Source organism: Hypanus sabinus, chromosome 9 (assembly GCF_030144855.1).
Source record: "Hypanus sabinus isolate sHypSab1 chromosome 9, sHypSab1.hap1, whole genome shotgun sequence".
Classification (NCBI taxonomy): Eukaryota; Metazoa; Chordata; class Chondrichthyes; order Myliobatiformes; family Dasyatidae; genus Hypanus; species Hypanus sabinus.
The window spans coordinates 78,768,542-78,785,499 of NC_082714.1; positions in this window are offsets into that span (position 1 = coordinate 78,768,542).

A 16,958-nucleotide genomic window follows, 5' to 3' on the forward strand; every position below is an offset into this window, starting at 1 on the left:
ATTTCTGACAGTCCATGAACAACACATCACTATCCATTGTCATCAGATTTCTGAGCCCATGAACAACACCTCACTATCCCTCTGTCATCAAATTTCTGACAGTTAATGAACAACACCTCTATCCGTCTGTCATCAGATTTCTGACAGTCCGTGAACAACACCTCGCTATCCCTCTGTCATCAGATTTCTGACAGTCCATGAACAACACCTCACTATCTCTCTGTCATCAGATTTCTGACAGTTATTGAACAACACCTCATTATCCCTCTGTCATCAGATTTCTGACAGTCCATGAAAAACACCTCACTATCCCTCTGTCATCAGATTTCTGACAGTCCATGAACAACACCTCACTATCCATCTGTCATCAGATTTCTGACAGTCCATGAACAACACTTCACTGTCCGTCTGTCATCAGATTTCTTAGTCCATGAACAACACCTCACTATCCCTCTGTCATCAGATTTCTGACAGTCCATGAACACCACCTCACTATCCCTCTGTCATCAGATTTCTGAGTCCATGAACAACACCTCACTATCCCTCTGTCATCAGATTTCTGAGTCCATGAACAACACCTCACTATCCCTCTGTCATCAGATTTCTGACAGTCCATGAAAAACACCTCACTATCCCTCTGTCATCAGATTTCTGACTGTCCATGAACAACACCTCACTATCCCTCTGTCATCAGATTTCTGACAGTCCATGAACAACACCTCACTATCCGTCTGTCATCAGATTTCTGACAGTTCATGAACTCCACCTCACTATCCCTCTGTCATCGGATTTCTGACAGTCCATGAACAACACCTCACTATCCCTCTGTCATCAGATTTCTGACAGTCCATGAACACCTCCTCACTCTCTGTCATCAGATTTCTGACAGTCCATGAACACCACCTCACTATCCCTCTGTCATCAGATTTCTGACAGTCCATGAACAACACCTCACTATCCCTCTGTCATCAGATTTCTGACAGTCCATGAACACCTCCTCACTCTCTGTCATCAGATTTCTGACAGTCCATCAACACCACCTCACTATCCCTCTGTCATCAGATTTCTGACAGTCCATGAACACCACCTCACTATCCCTCTGTCATCAGATTTCTGACAGTTCATGAACACCACCTCACTATCCCTCTGTCATCAGATTTCTGACAGTTCATGAACAACACCTCACTATCCCTCTGTCATCAGATTTCTGACAGTCCATGAACAACACCTTACTATCCCTCTGTCATCAGATTTCTGACAGTCCATGAACTTCTCCTCACTCTCTGTCATCAGATTTCTGACAGTCCATGAACAACACCTCACTATCCCTCTGTCATCAGATTTCTGACAGTCCATGAACCCATGAACAACACCTCACTATCCCTCTGTCATCAGATTTCTGACGTCCATGAACACCACCTCACTATCCCTCTGTCATCAGATTTCTGAGTCCATGAACAACACCTCACTATCCCTCTGTCATCAGAGTTCTGACAGTCCATGAACAACACCTCACTATCCCTCTGTCATCTGATTTCTGACAGTCCATGAACAACACCTCACTATCCGTCTGTCATCAGATTTCTGACAGTTCATGAACTCCACCTCACTATCTCTCTGTCATCGAATTTCTGACAGTCCATGAACAACACCTCACTATCCCTCTGTCATCAGATTTCTGACAGCCCATGAACACCTCACTATCCCTCTGTCATCAGATTTCTGACAGTCCATGTACAACACCTCACTATCCGTCTGTCATCAGATTTCTGACAGTTCATGAACTCCACCTCACTATCGCTCTGTCATCGAATTTCTGACAGTCCATGAACAACACCTCACTATCCCTCTGTCATCAGATTTCTGACAGTCCATGAACACCACCTCACTATCCCTCTGTCATGAGATTTCTGACAGTTCATGAACTCCACCTCACTATCCCTCTGTCATCAGATTTCTGACAGTCCATGAACAACACCTCACTATCCCTCTGTCATCAGATTTCTGACAGTCCATGAACACCTCCTCACTCTCTGTCATCAGATTTCTGACAGTCCATCAACACCACCTCACTATCCCTCTGTCATCAGATTTCTGACAGTCCATGAACACCACCTCACTATCCCTCTGTCATCAGATTTCTGACAGTTCATGAACACCACCTCACTATCCCTATGTCATCAGATTTCTGACAGTTCATGAACAACACCTCACTATCCCTCTGTCATCAGATTTCTGACAGTCCATGAGCAACACCTTACTATCCCTCTGTCATCAGATTTCTGACAGTCCATGAACTTCTCCTCACTCTCTGTCATCAGATTTCTGACAGTCCATGAACAACACCTCACTATCCCTCTGTCATCAGATTTCTGACAGTCCATGAACCCATGAACAACACCTCACTATCCCTCTGTCATCAGATTTCTGACGTCCATGAACACCACTTCACTATCCCTCTGTCATCAGATTTCTGAGTCCATGAACAACACCTCACTATCCCTCTGTCATCAGAGTTCTGACAGTCCATGAACAACACCTCACTATCCCTCTGTCATCAGATTTCTGACAGTCCATGAACAACACCTCACTATCCGTCTGTCATCAGATTTCTGACAGTTCATGAACTCCACCTCACTATCTCTCTGTCATCGAATTTCTGACAGTCCATGAACAACACCTCACTATCCCTCTGTCATCAGATTTCTGACAGCCCATGAACACCTCACTATCCCTCTGTCATCAGATTTCTGACAGTCCATGAACCCAAGAACAACACCTCACTATCCCTCTGTCATCAGATTTCTGACGTCCATGAACACCACCTCACTATCCCTCTGTCATCAGATTTCTGAGTCCATGAACAACACCTCACTATCCCTCTGTCATCAGAGTTCTGACAGTCCATGAACAACACCTCACTATCCCTCTGTCATCAGATTTCTGACAGTCCATGAACAACACCTCACTATCCGTCTGTCATCAGATTTCTGACAGTTCATGAACTCCACCTCACTATCTCTCTGTCATCGAATTTCTGACAGTCCATGAACAACACCTCACTATCCCTCTGTCATCAGATTTCTGTCAGCCCATGAACACCTCACTATCCCTCTGTCATCAGATTTCTGACAGTCCATGTACAACACCTCACTATCCGTCTGTCATCAGATTTCTGACAGTTCATGAACTCCACCTCACTATCGCTCTGTCATCGAATTTCTGACAGTCCATGAACAACACCTCACTATCCCTCTGTCATCAGATTTCTGACAGTCCATGAACACCACCTCACTATCCCTCTGTCATGAGATTTCTGACAGTTCATGAACTCCACCTCACTATCCCTCTGTCATCAGATTTCTGACAGTCCATGAACAACACCTCACTATCCCTCTGTCATCAGATTTCTGACAGTCCATGAACACCTCCTCACTCTCTGTCATCAGATTTCTGACAGTCCATCAACACCACCTCACTATCCCTCTGTCATCAGATTTCTGACAGTCCATGAACACCACCTCACTATCCCTCTGTCATCAGATTTCTGACAGTTCATGAACACCACCTCACTATCCCTCTGTCATCAGATTTCTGACAGTTCATGAACAACACCTCACTATCCCTCTGTCATCAGATTTCTGACAGTCCATGAACAACACCTTACTATCCCTCTGTCATCAGATTTCTGACAGTCCATGAACTTCTCCTCACTCTCTGTCATCAGATTTCTGACAGTCCATGAACAACACCTCACTATCCCTCTGTCATCAGATTTCTGACAGTCCATGAACCCATGAACAACACCTCACTATCCCTCTGTCATCAGATTTCTGACGTCCATGAACACCACCTCACTATCCCTCTGTCATCAGATTTCTGAGTCCATGAACAACACCTCACTATCCCTCTGTCATCAGAGTTCTGACAGTCCATGAACAACACCTCACTATCCCTCTGTCATCAGATTTCTGACAGTCCATGAACAACACCTCACTATCCGTCTGTCATCAGATTTCTGACAGTTCATGAACTCCACCTCACTATCTCTCTGTCATCGAATTTCTGACAGTCCATGAACAACACCTCACTATCCCTCTGTCATCAGATTTCTGACAGCCCATGAACACCTCACTATCCCTCTGTCATCAGATTTCTGACAGTCCATGAACCCAAGAACAACACCTCACTATCCCTCTGTCATCAGATTTCTGACGTCCATGAACACCACCTCACTATCCCTCTGTCATCAGATTTCTGAGTCCATGAACAACACCTCACTATCCCTCTGTCATCAGAGTTCTGACAGTCCATGAACAACACCTCACTATCCCTCTGTCATCAGATTTCTGACAGTCCATGAACAACACCTCACTATCCGTCTGTCATCAGATTTCTGACAGTTCATGAACTCCACCTCACTATCTCTCTGTCATCGAATTTCTGACAGTCCATGAACAACACCTCACTATCCCTCTGTCATCAGATTTCTGTCAGCCCATGAACACCTCACTATCCCTCTGTCATCAGATTTCTGACAGTCCATGTACAACACCTCACTATCCGTCTGTCATCAGATTTCTGACAGTTCATGAACTCCACCTCACTATCGCTCTGTCATCGAATTTCTGACAGTCCATGAACAACACCTCACTATCCCTCTGTCATCAGATTTCTGACAGTCCATGAACACCACCTCACTATCCCTCTGTCATGAGATTTCTGACAGTTCATGAACTCCACCTCACTATCCCTCTGTCATCAGATTTCTGACAGTCCATGAACAACACCTCACTATCCCTCTGTCATCAGATTTCTGACAGTCCATGAACACCTCCTCACTCTCTGTCATCAGATTTCTGACAGTCCATCAACACCACCTCACTATCCCTCTGTCATCAGATTTCTGACAGTCCATGAACACCACCTCACTATCCCTCTGTCATCAGATTTCTGACAGTTCATGAACACCACCTCACTATCCCTCTGTCATCAGATTTCTGACAGTTCATGAACAACACCTCACTATCCCTCTGTCATCAGATTTCTGACAGTCCATGAACAACACCTTACTATCCCTCTGTCATCAGATTTCTGACAGTCCATGAACTTCTCCTCACTCTCTGTCATCAGATTTCTGACAGTCCATGAACAACACCTCACTATCCCTCTGTCATCAGATTTCTGACAGTCCATGAACCCATGAACAACACCTCACTATCCCTCTGTCATCAGATTTCTGACGTCCATGAACACCACCTCACTATCCCTCTGTCATCAGATTTCTGAGTCCATGAACAACACCTCACTATCCCTCTGTCATCAGAGTTCTGACAGTCCATGAACAACACCTCACTATCCCTCTGTCATCAGATTTCTGACAGTCCATGAACAACACCTCACTATCCGTCTGTCATCAGATTTCTGACAGTTCATGAACTCCACCTCACTATCTCTCTGTCATCGAATTTCTGACAGTCCATGAACAACACCTCACTATCCCTCTGTCATCAGATTTCTGACAGCCCATGAACACCTCACTATCCCTCTGTCATCAGATTTCTGACAGTCCATGTACAACACCTCACTATCCGTCTGTCATCAGATTTCTGACAGTTCATGAACTCCACCTCACTATCGCTCTGTCATCGAATTTCTGACAGTCCATGAACAACACCTCACTATCCCTCTGTCATCAGATTTCTGACAGTCCATGAACACCACCTCACTATCCCTCTGTCATGAGATTTCTGACAGTTCATGAACTCCACCTCACTATCCCTCTGTCATCAGATTTCTGACAGTCCATGAACAACACCTCACTATCTCTCTGTCATCGAATTTCTGACAGTCCATGAACAACACCTCACTATCCCTCTGTCATCAGATTTCTGACAGTCCATGAACACCACCTCACTATCCCTCTGTCATGAGATTTCTGACAGTTTATGAACAACACCTCACTATCCCTCTGTCATCAGATTTCTGACAGTCCATGAACAACACCTCACTATCCCTCTGTCATCAGATTTCTGACAGTCCATGAACAACACCTCACTATCCCTCTGTCATCAGATTTCTGACAGTTCATGAACTCCACCTCACTATCCCTCTGTCATCAGATTTCTGACAGTCCATGAACAATACCTCACTATCCCTCTGTCATCAGATTTCTGACAGTCCATGAACAACACCTCACTGACTATTTTGTGCTCATGTACTATTTGTTTAATCTATTTCTCATTGATAATTATACTATATGTCTTCCTCTGTTCTGCTGCAAAAAAAAAATTTCATGGTCTGTTTGTGGTAATAAACTGATTCTGACTTGCAGTATTATGTTGGATTCTGATCGCCCATTACTTGAAGGATACAGGCAGGATAGACAAAGGCAAATCAGTGGATGTTGTGTGTTTGGATTTTCAGAAGGCCTTTGACAAGATGCCACACATGAGGCTGCTCAGCAAGATAAGATCCCCTGGTATTGCAGGAAAGATACTGGCAGGGGGCAAAGAGTGGGAATAAAGGGAGGCTTTTCTGATTGGCTGCCAGTGTTCTGCAGGGGTTGGTATTGGGGCCGTTTCTTTTTCCATTGGATGTCGATGATTTGGATGACACAATTGATGGCTTTATGGCCAAGTTTGTAGATGATACAATGATGGTGGAGGGCCAAGTAGTGTTGAGAAACAGAGAGCCTACAGAATGATTTCGACAGATTCGGAGAATGGGAAACAAGAGGCAAATGGAATACGGTGTCAGGAAGTGTGTGGTCATTTTGGAAGAATAAATAAAAGCGTAGACTATTTTCTGAATGGTGAGAAAATTCAAAAGTCTGAGGTCTGAGGTCTGAGGTGCAAAGGGACTTGGGACTTGGATGAATCTGCAAATTGAATTGTATTGACTTTATTTCTTACGTCCTTCACATACACGAGGAGTGAAATATCTTTATGTTACGTCTCCGTCTGAATGTGCAATCATAGTAATTTATAATAAATAGAACAGTCAACGAAACATAGAATGCACTCAAATCGGCGAGATTTAATCAGTCTGATGGCCTGGTGGAAGAAGCTGTCCTGGAGCCTGTTGGTCCTGGCCTTTATGCTGTGGTACCGTTTCTCAGATGGTAGCAGCTGGAACAGTTTGTGGTTGGGGTGACTCGGGTCCCCAATATTCTTTTGGGCCCTTTTTAAAAAACCTGTCCTTGTAAATATCCTGAATCATGGGAAGTTCACATCTCCAGGTGCGCTGGGCTGTCCGACCACTCTCTGCAGAGTCCTGCGATTGAGGGAAGTACAGTTCCCATACCAGGCAGTGATGCAGCCAGTCAGGATGCTCTCAATTGTGCCCCTGTAGAAAGTTCTTAGGATTTGGGGGCCCATACCAAACTCCCTCAACCGTCTGAAGTGAAAGAGGCGCTGTTGAGCCTTTACACCACACAGCCGGTGTGTACAGACCACGGGAGGTCCTCAGTGATGTGGATGCCGAGGAACTTCAAACTATTTACCCTCTCAACCCCAGATCCACTGATGTCAATAGGGGTTAGCCTGTCTCCATTCCTTCTGTAATCCACAACCAGCTCCTTTGTCTTAGCGACATTGAGGGAGAGGTTGTTTTCTTGACACAACTGTGTCAGAGAGATGACTTCTTCCCTGTAGGCCACCTCGTTATTGTTTGAGATTAGGCCAATCAATGTAGTGTCATTGGCAAATTTAATCAGCAGGTTAGAGCTGTGGGTGGCGACACAGACAAGGCTATATAGGGAGTAAAGGAGGGGGTTTAGTTCACAGCTCTAAGGGGCTCCTGAGTTGAGGGTCAGAGGGTTGGAGGTGAGGGAGCCCACTCTTACCACCTGCTGGTGACCTGACAGGAAGTCCAGGATCCAGCTGCACAAGGCAGGGTGAAGCCAGGGTCTCTGAGCTTCCTGTCGAGCCTGGAGGGAATTATGGTGTTGAATGCTGAACTGTAGTCCAAGAACAGCTTTCTCACATAAGCATCCTTTTTCACCAGATGTGTAAGGACAGTGACTATTGCGTCATCTATCGATCGGTTGTGTCGGTAGGCGGATTGCAGGGGGTCCAGTGTGGGTGGTAACAAGCTGTAGATGACCAGCCTCTCAAAACATTTGCTTATTATTGAGGTGAGTGCAACCGGACGCCAGCTGTTCAGGCATTTTTCCCTGGACTTTTTTGGTACATTGGAGGGGGTGCAAAGGAGATTCATGAAAATTATTCCGGGAATGAAAGGCCTGTCATTTGAGTGTTTGGTGACTCTGGGTCTGTACTCACTGGAGTTTAGAAGAATGAGGGGGAATCTCATTGAAACTTACTGAATGTTGAAAGGCCTAGATAGAGTGGATGGGGAGAGGATGTTTCCTATGGTGGGAGAGTCTAGGACCAGAGGACACAGATAGAGTGGATGTGGAGAGGATGTTTCATATGGTGGGAGAGTCTAGGACCAGAGGACACAGATAGAGTGGATGTGGAGAGGATGTTTCCTATGGTGGGGGAGTCTAGGACCAGAGGACACAGATAGAGTGGATGTGGAGAGGATGTTTCCTATGGTGGGGGAGTCTAGGACCAGAGGACACAGATAGAGTGGATGGGGAGAGGATGTTTCCTATGGTGGGAGAGTCTAGGACCAGAGGACACAGATAGAGTGGATGTGGAGAGGATGTTTCATATGGTGGGAGAGTCTAGGACCAGAGGACACAGATAGAGTGGATGTGGAGAGGATGTTTCCTATGGTGGGGGAGTCTAGGACCAGAGGACACAGATAGAGTGGATGTGGAGAGGATGTTTCCTATGGTGGGGGAGTCTAGGACCAGAGGACACAGATAGAGTGGATGGGGAGAGGATGTTTCCTATCGTGGGGGAGTCTACGACCAGAGGACACAGATAGAGTGGATGGGGAGAGGATGTTTCCTATGGTGGGGGAGTCCAGGACCAGAGGACACAGATAGAGTGGATGTGGAGAGGATGTTTCCTATGGTGGGAGAGTCCAGGACCAGAGGACACAGATAGAGTGGATGGGGAGAGGATGTTTCCTATGGTGGGGGAGTCTAGGACCAGAGGACACAGATAGAGTGGATGGGGAGAGGATGTTTCCTATGGTGGGGGAGTCCAGGACCAGAGGACACAGATAGAGTGGATGGGGAGAGGATGTTTCCTATGGTGGGAGAGTCTAGGACCAGAGGACACAGAGAGAGTGGATGGGGAGAGGATGTTTCCTGTGGTGGGAGAGTCTTGGACCAGAGGACAGTTAGAGTGGATGGGGAGAGGATGTTTCTTATGGTGGGGGAGTCCAGGACCAGAGAACACAGATAGAGTGGATGTGGAGGATGTTTCCTATGGTGGGGGTGTCTAGGACCAGAGGACACAGATAGAGTGTATGGGGAGAGGATGTTTCCTATGGTGGGAGAGTCTAGGACCACAGATAGAGTGGATGTGGAGGATGTTTCCTATGGTGGGAGAGTCTAGGACCAGAGGACACAGATAGAGTGGATGGGGAGAGGATGTTTCCTCTGGTGGGGGTGTCTAGGACCAGAGGACACAGATAGAGTGGATGGGGAGAGGATGTTTCCTATGGTGGGGGTGTCTAGGACCAGAGGACACAGATAGAGTGGATGGGGAGAGGATGTTTCCTATGGTGGGGGTGTCTAGGACCAGAGGACACAGATAGAATGGATGTGGAGGATGTTTCCTATGGTGGGGGAGTCTAGGACCAGAGGACACAGATAGAGTGGATGTGGAGGATGTTTCCTATGGTGGGAGAGTCTAGGACCAGAGGACACAGATAGAGTGGATGTGGAGAGGATGTTTCATATGGTGGGGGAGTCTAGGACCAGAGGACACAGATAGAGTGGATGAGGAGAGGATGTTTCCTATGGTGGGGGTGTCTAGGACCAGAGGACACAGATAGAGTGGATGGGGAGAGGATGTTTCCTATGGTGGGGGTGTCTAGGACCAGAGAACACAGATAGAGTGGATGAGGAGAGGATGTTTCCTATGGTGGGGGAGTCTAGGACCAGAGGACACAGATAGAGAGGATGGGGAGAGGATGTTTCCTATGGTGGGGGAGTCTAGGACCAGAGGACACAGATAGAGTGGATGGGGAGAGGATGTTTCCTATGGTGGGGGAGTCTAGGACCAGAGGACACAGATAGAGTGGATGTGGAGAGGATGTTTCCTATGGTGGGGGTGTCTAGGACCAGAGGGCACAGAGAGAGTGGATGAGGAGAGGATGTTTCCTATGGTGGGGGTGTCTAGGACCAGAGGACACAGATAGAGTGGGTGGGGAGAGGATGTTTCCTATGGTGGGGGTGTCTAGGACCAGAGAACACAGATAGAGTGGATGAGGAGAGGATGTTTCCTATGGTGGGGGAGTCTAGGACCAGAGGACACAGATAGAGTGGATGGGGAGAGGATGTTTCCTATGGTGGGGGTGTCTAGGACCAGAGGGCACAGAGAGAGTGGATGAGGAGAGGATGTTTCCTATGGTGGGGGTGTCTAGGACCAGAGAACACAGACAGAGTGGATGGGGAGAGGATGTTTCCTATGGTGGGTGAGTCTAGGACCAGAGGACACAGATAGAGTGGATGTGGAGAGGATGTTTCCTATGGTGGGGGAGTCTAGGACCAGAGGACACAGATAGAGTGGATGGGGAGAGGATGTTTCCTATGGTGGGAGAGTCTAGGACCAGAGGACACAGAGAGAGTGGATGGGGAGAGGATGTTTCCTGTGGTGGGAGAGTCTTGGACCAGAGGACAGTTAGAGTGGATGGGGAGAGGATGTTTCCTATGGTGGGGGAGTCCAGGACCAGAGAACACAGATAGAGTGGATGTGGAGGATGTTTCCTATGGTGGGGGTGTCTAGGACCAGAGGACACAGATAGAGTGTATGGGGAGAGGATGTTTCCTATGGTGGGGGTGTCTAGGACCAGAGAACACAGATAGAGTGGATGTGGAGGATGTTTCCTATGGTGGCAGAGTCTAGGACCAGAGGACACAGATAGAGTGGATGGGGAGAGGATGTTTCCTATGGTGGGGGTGTCTAGGACCAGAGGACACAGATAGAGTGGATGGGGAGAGGATGTTTCCTATGGTGGGGGTGTCTAGGACCAGAGGACACAGATAGAGTGTATGGGGAGAGGATGTTTCCTATGGTGGGAGAGTCTAGGACCAGAGGACACAGATAGAGTGGATGGGGAGAGGATGTTTCCTATGGTGGGGGTGTCTAGGACCAGAGGACACAGATAGAGTGGATGGGGAGAGGATGTTTCCTATGGTGGGGGTGTCTAGGACCAGAGGACACAGATAGAGTGGATGGGGAGAGGATGTTTCCTATGGTGGGGGTGTCTAGGACCAGAGGACACAGATAGAGTGGATGGGGAGAGGATGTTTCCTATGGTGGGGGTGTCTAGGACCAGAGGACACAGACAGAGTGGATGGGGAGAGGATGTTTCCTATGGTGGGTGAGTCTAGGACCAGAGGACACAGATAGAGTGGATGTGGAGAGGATGTTTCCTATGGTGGGGGAGTCTAGGACCAGAGGACACAGATAGAGTGGATGTGGAGAGGATGTTTCCTATGGTGGGGGTGTCTAGGACCAGAGGACACAGATAGAGTGGATGTGAAGAGGATGTTTCCTATGGTGGGAGAGTCTAGGACCAGAGGACACAGATAGAGTGGATGGGGAGAGGATGTTTCCTGTGGCAGGGCACAATCTCAGAATAAAGGGGTGTCCATTTAGAATGGAGATGAGGAGGAATTTCTTTAGCCAGAGGGTAGAGAATCTGTGAAATTTGTTGCCAGAGGTGGCTGTAGAGGCTAGGTCTGTGAGTGTATTTAAAGCGGAGTTTTATAGGTTTTTGATAAGTCAGGACATGAAAGGTTACAGTGAGAAGGCAGGTGAATGGGGTTGAGAGGGGAATGATGGAGCAGTCTCAATGGGCCAAATGGCCTAATTCTGCTCCTATGTGTTATGGACTTTATAAGCATGTGCTGTTCTTAAATGTTTAATAGATCTTCATTTATTTGTGGTTTCAAAGTGAGTCAAGGTAAACTTTCAGTTAGTCCTGATGAAGGGTCCCAGCCCGAAACGTCAACAGCGCTTCTCCCTATTTATGCTGCCTGACCTGCTGTGTTCCACCAGCATTTTGTGTGTGTTGTTGTTTGAATTTCCAGCATCTGCAGATTTCTTCATGTTTGCTCAAGGTAAATTTATTGTGAAATTACACCTGTGTTGCTGTGTGCTAACTTGAGATTCATCTCTTGCAGGCATTTACAGTAAAATAAAAGAAATACAACAGAATTTATGAAAAACTATACATAAACAAAGACTGATAAACAATAAATAAATAAATAAATGATACAGAGAAGACGAGTTGTAGAGCCCTTGAAAGTGAGTGTACGCTGTGGGATCCACCGGAGGTGAAGGGAGTGATGCCCTCCTGGGGGACTACAGCTGATTCTGTACTTGTTGGAGCCGCTCTGCCTACAGCCTGTGTCACGCCTTCAACCATCTTGTGGCCTGTTCCTTGCAAAAGAATTTTCTTATCCATCTAGTTTGAGCTGGTTTTTAACACAACTTCTTGTTCTTTGTCTTTGGTTCTTTCTCAAAGTAAAGTGAGTTATTACTGTACTTTCTTCCTTTAAAAACAACCAGCTCCATCATGGGCACTAGCTCCCCCACCTTTGTAGACATTTTCAGAAAGGGGCCATCATCCACCCAGGACGTGCTCTCTTCTCATCAGGAACCTGAAGACCCACACTCTACAACCCAGAAACAGCCTCTACCCCTCCGCCATCAGACACCTGAATAGTCCATCAACAGAATCTCACTATCTTGCTCTCAACCTCATCTCTTCCACTCCTCGCATGTCTGCACTCACCACATCCTCCCACCACCCCACCAGGGATAGGGTTTCTCTTGTCCTCACCTACCACCCCACCAGCCTCCACGTCCAGCAAATAATTCTCCGTAACTCCCACCATCTCCCAAAACCAAGCACATCTCTCCTTCCCCCCACTTTCTGCTTTCCTCAGGGGTCGCTCCCTACACGATTTCCTTGTCCATTCTTCCCTCCCCACCAAACTCCCTCCTGGCACTTACCCTTGCAAGCGGAACAAGTGCTACACCTGCCCCTACACCTCCTCCCTCACTACCACTCAGCACCCCTACTCCTCATGTTTTTTCTATTCTGCCAAAGGGTTTCGGCCCGAAACGTTGACTGTACTTTTCCAAAGATGCTGCCTGGCCTGCTGAGTTCCTCCGGCATTTTGTGTGTGCTGCTCGGATTTCCAGCATCTGCAGATTTTCTCTTCTTTGTGATTGGCTCACTATTTTTGCTCTCTTTTTACACTAATTATTTAATTTAAATTTTTAAAGTGGTATTCACAGTATATTTTATGTATTGAACAGTGATGGTAGTCCATCATGTCCCACGGTGACAGGATACCAGTGTGGGAGAGTTTTTAAAGTGGAAGAGCCATTGCACTGGGGCGGTTCCACTCTCGACCGGGGAAGTCCGGGTCCAGTGGTCCGAGCAAGTGTCCCAACTGGGATCGTCCCTGGTTGCAGTGGGTGACCACGACGTCTCCCGTGCCTCGCCAAGCCCTTCGCTCTGACGGAGTGCCGCAGAGCCACCTTCCCGGCCATCGGACCCCACCGTACATCTCATCTGCCAAGTCCACCAGAGCCGAGCTTTCACGCCAGGACAGGCGTGTCCCTGCCTCGCTGGGGCCTGAGGCCCTCCCCCGCCTGTCAGAGCAGCGTACCGGGGAGAGTGGCATGCGAACACCCCCTTGGAGTCAGAGGTGGGAGCTGAGTGTCCAGTAGGGGCAAAAGGTGAGTGAGCTGCCCCGGAACGGACACGACAAGACCCTTCACCCGAGGTGCTACCCCTCCCCGGCACCCCATGCACCCCATCCAGTTCGGGACATGACACTGTAATGCTGCCGCAGAACAACGAGTTTCACGATGCACGGCAGTGATGTTATGAGTGATGAACAGACCTGATGGACAATGGGGTACAGAGTTAACCATCCCCCTGAGAACCACAAACTATTACTGCTGCTATGCTGACCATGCGAAAGAGATGAAAAACAGGCAAGAACATTGGCGACAGATAAGAGAGAGGGAGACAGCTGATTGACTGTATTGTGACTCCTTTTGAATTATTTACTGTTTCGCTGTAAGGACAATAGTTTGTTCGTTAACATTCCTCAGTGGACTGCAGGAGTTGCCTGATTTGATGGACACAGTCATTCAGGAGTGATGGATAGCTGAGACCCCGTGAGTAGGGATAAAAGACAGGTCTGGAGAGACACCCTCCAGACATGCCAGTGGACACTGATTGAGTGTTGGAACCAACAAGAAAGGTGGGGGCTTCGGAGACCAAACCAGGAGATCGGTCAGTAAGGCTATCAGTGTAAAAGCAGGGCCAGTGGGGATTTGTGTGTGTGTCCACTCATGCCAGAGTGACGAGTCCACCACAGAAGAACGGTCTAGCAGAAGGACGGAGGGGTCATAGCTGAATGACCACCACAACAACGGTGCAACGGAATCAAAAGGCAACAGGAAGGTTTGCTGACTGCAACTGCTTAATCTCTCACTCTCTCTCTCTCTCCTCTCTCTCTCTCACTCTCTCTCTCTCTCTCTCTCTCTCTCTCTCTCTCTCTCTCTCTCTCGCTCTCTCTCTCTCTCTCTCTCTCTCACTCGCTCTCTCTCTCTCTCTCTCTCTCACTCTCTCTCTCTCTCTCTCTCTCTCTCTTGCTCGCTCTCTCTCTCTCTCTCTCTCCCTCTCTCTCTCTCTCTCCTCTCTCTCTCTCGCTCTCTCTCTCTCTCTCTCTCTCTCTCTCTCCAACGATTACAACTCAACAAGCATAACTACCTCAACACTCATGAACTGAACTGAACTTTATACTTTTCTATGACAATTCATTTACCCTTAGACATCGATAGAGCTTGTTTACTATTGCTTATTATTATTATTCCTACACTTTTAGGTTTATTACTGCTACTTTGTGTTATATGTATATTTGCATTATTGATATGGTTTTGCTTATTTTTATTAATAAACACCTTTAAGTATAGTACCACCAGACTCCAACGGATACTTCTGTCTTTGCTGGTCTGACACCCAGTTGCGGGGTACGGAACAGTAATAATAAACCTGATTCTGATTTATTATCAACATCTGTGGCCTGAAGTGTCAGAGACCGAGAGGGGACCTGATTAAGGTTCATAAGATTATGAGAGGCTGAAATGGAGAAGGCAGTCAGAGTCTAGGTCCCATGGTGGGGATGTTAAATACCAGAGAGGGGAGAGGGGAAAAGTTTAAATGAGGGGGTAGGGCCAGTTTTTCTACACAGAGAGTGGTGGGTGTCTGGAATGCACTCCAGTGGGTAGTGGAGGAGGCAGATACGATAGTGAGGTTTAGGAGGTATCTAGACAGACACGTACACAGGCAGGGAGTGGAGAGAGGTGGGTCATGTGTGGGCAGAAGAGCTTGAGTTTAATTCAGCTGAAAAGCCTGTCCTTGTCCTGTAAGTCCGGACAGAAGATGGCGCACCTGTTCCCCAAGCTTGCTTCTGGCTTTGAGCAGAGCACGAGGTGAACACATCAGCAGATCAGTGTGGGAGTGGGAAGAGGGGACTGGAGTCCTCACCAGGTTCGATGTTCACTGTGTGGGCTGAAGCAGGGTGGGAGGTACAAGCGCAGTTTTGCTCCATCCGCTATAACCAGCGCGATTTCTTGGTTCCAACCATTTTAATTCCAGTTCCCATTCTCATTCCAACATGTCTGTCCATGGCCTCCTCTACTGCTACGATCAGGTTAGAGGAGCAACACCTCTTATTCGGTCTGGCTAGCTTTCAACCTGATGGTGTGCGTGAATATTGAATTGTCTAACTTCCAGTAGTGTCTCCCCCTTTCTCTATTCCCCGTTCTCCCTTCCTTCTTCCTCCCTCTTTTCACCTGCTATTCCATTGACTTTATTTCTTACATTCTTCATACACATGATGAGAAAAAATCTTTATGTTACAGCTCTGTCTAAATGAGCAATTTCTAGTAATTTATAATAAATAGTATGTACAACAGGATAGTCAATATAACATAGAAATACAATTGTATTAGCGTGAGTTAAGCATTCTGATGTCCTGGTGGAAGAAGCTGTCCCAGAGCCCGTTGGTCCTGGCTGGTAGCAGCTGGAACAGTTTGTGGTTGGGGTGATTCGGGTCCTCAATGATCCTTCAGGCCCTTTTTACACACCTGCCTTTGTAAACAGCCTATTTCCTCCTTCTGGTGCCCTCCACCTTCCCTTTCCTCCATAGTCCACTCTGCTCTCTTATCAGATTCCTTCTTCTCCAGCCCTGTACCTTTTCCACCCCTCAACCCCCCAGATTCTCAATTCTCCCCTCACCTGGTCTCACCTGTCACCTGCCAGCTCGTACTCCATCCCTTTCCCTCACCTCCTTATGATGGTTTCTTGTTCTTTCCTTTCCGGTCCAAATGAAGGATCTCGGCCCAAAATGTAGACGGTTTGCTCTCCTCCTTGCCTGACCTGCTGAGTTCCTCCAGCTGTCACAACCACCAACCCTGCCAGGGTTCTGCTCGGCTTCACAGGCAGGCTGTGGAATGAGACTGACAAACACACCCATGAATATGCACGTTCCCTTTCGTTGTGGTGGCATTTAACTCCCTTCCTCTCATTTCAGTCTTGTCGAGACGACCAGACCAACGTCAACGCTCCCTGCTTACCGTCATCCTGGTTCTGGAAAATGTGGTGAACTACGTGTGCCTGTCTGGACACGCCCCTGCTGACTGCTCCTGTGGCTCCTCCCACAGGCCCCTGTATAAAGGCGATCTGAGGCCTGACGCTCGGCCTCAGTCTCCAGGATGTAGTATGATGGTCACTCACTTCTGGTTCCTTCTTCCAGTCAATAAAAGCCGATATCTCGC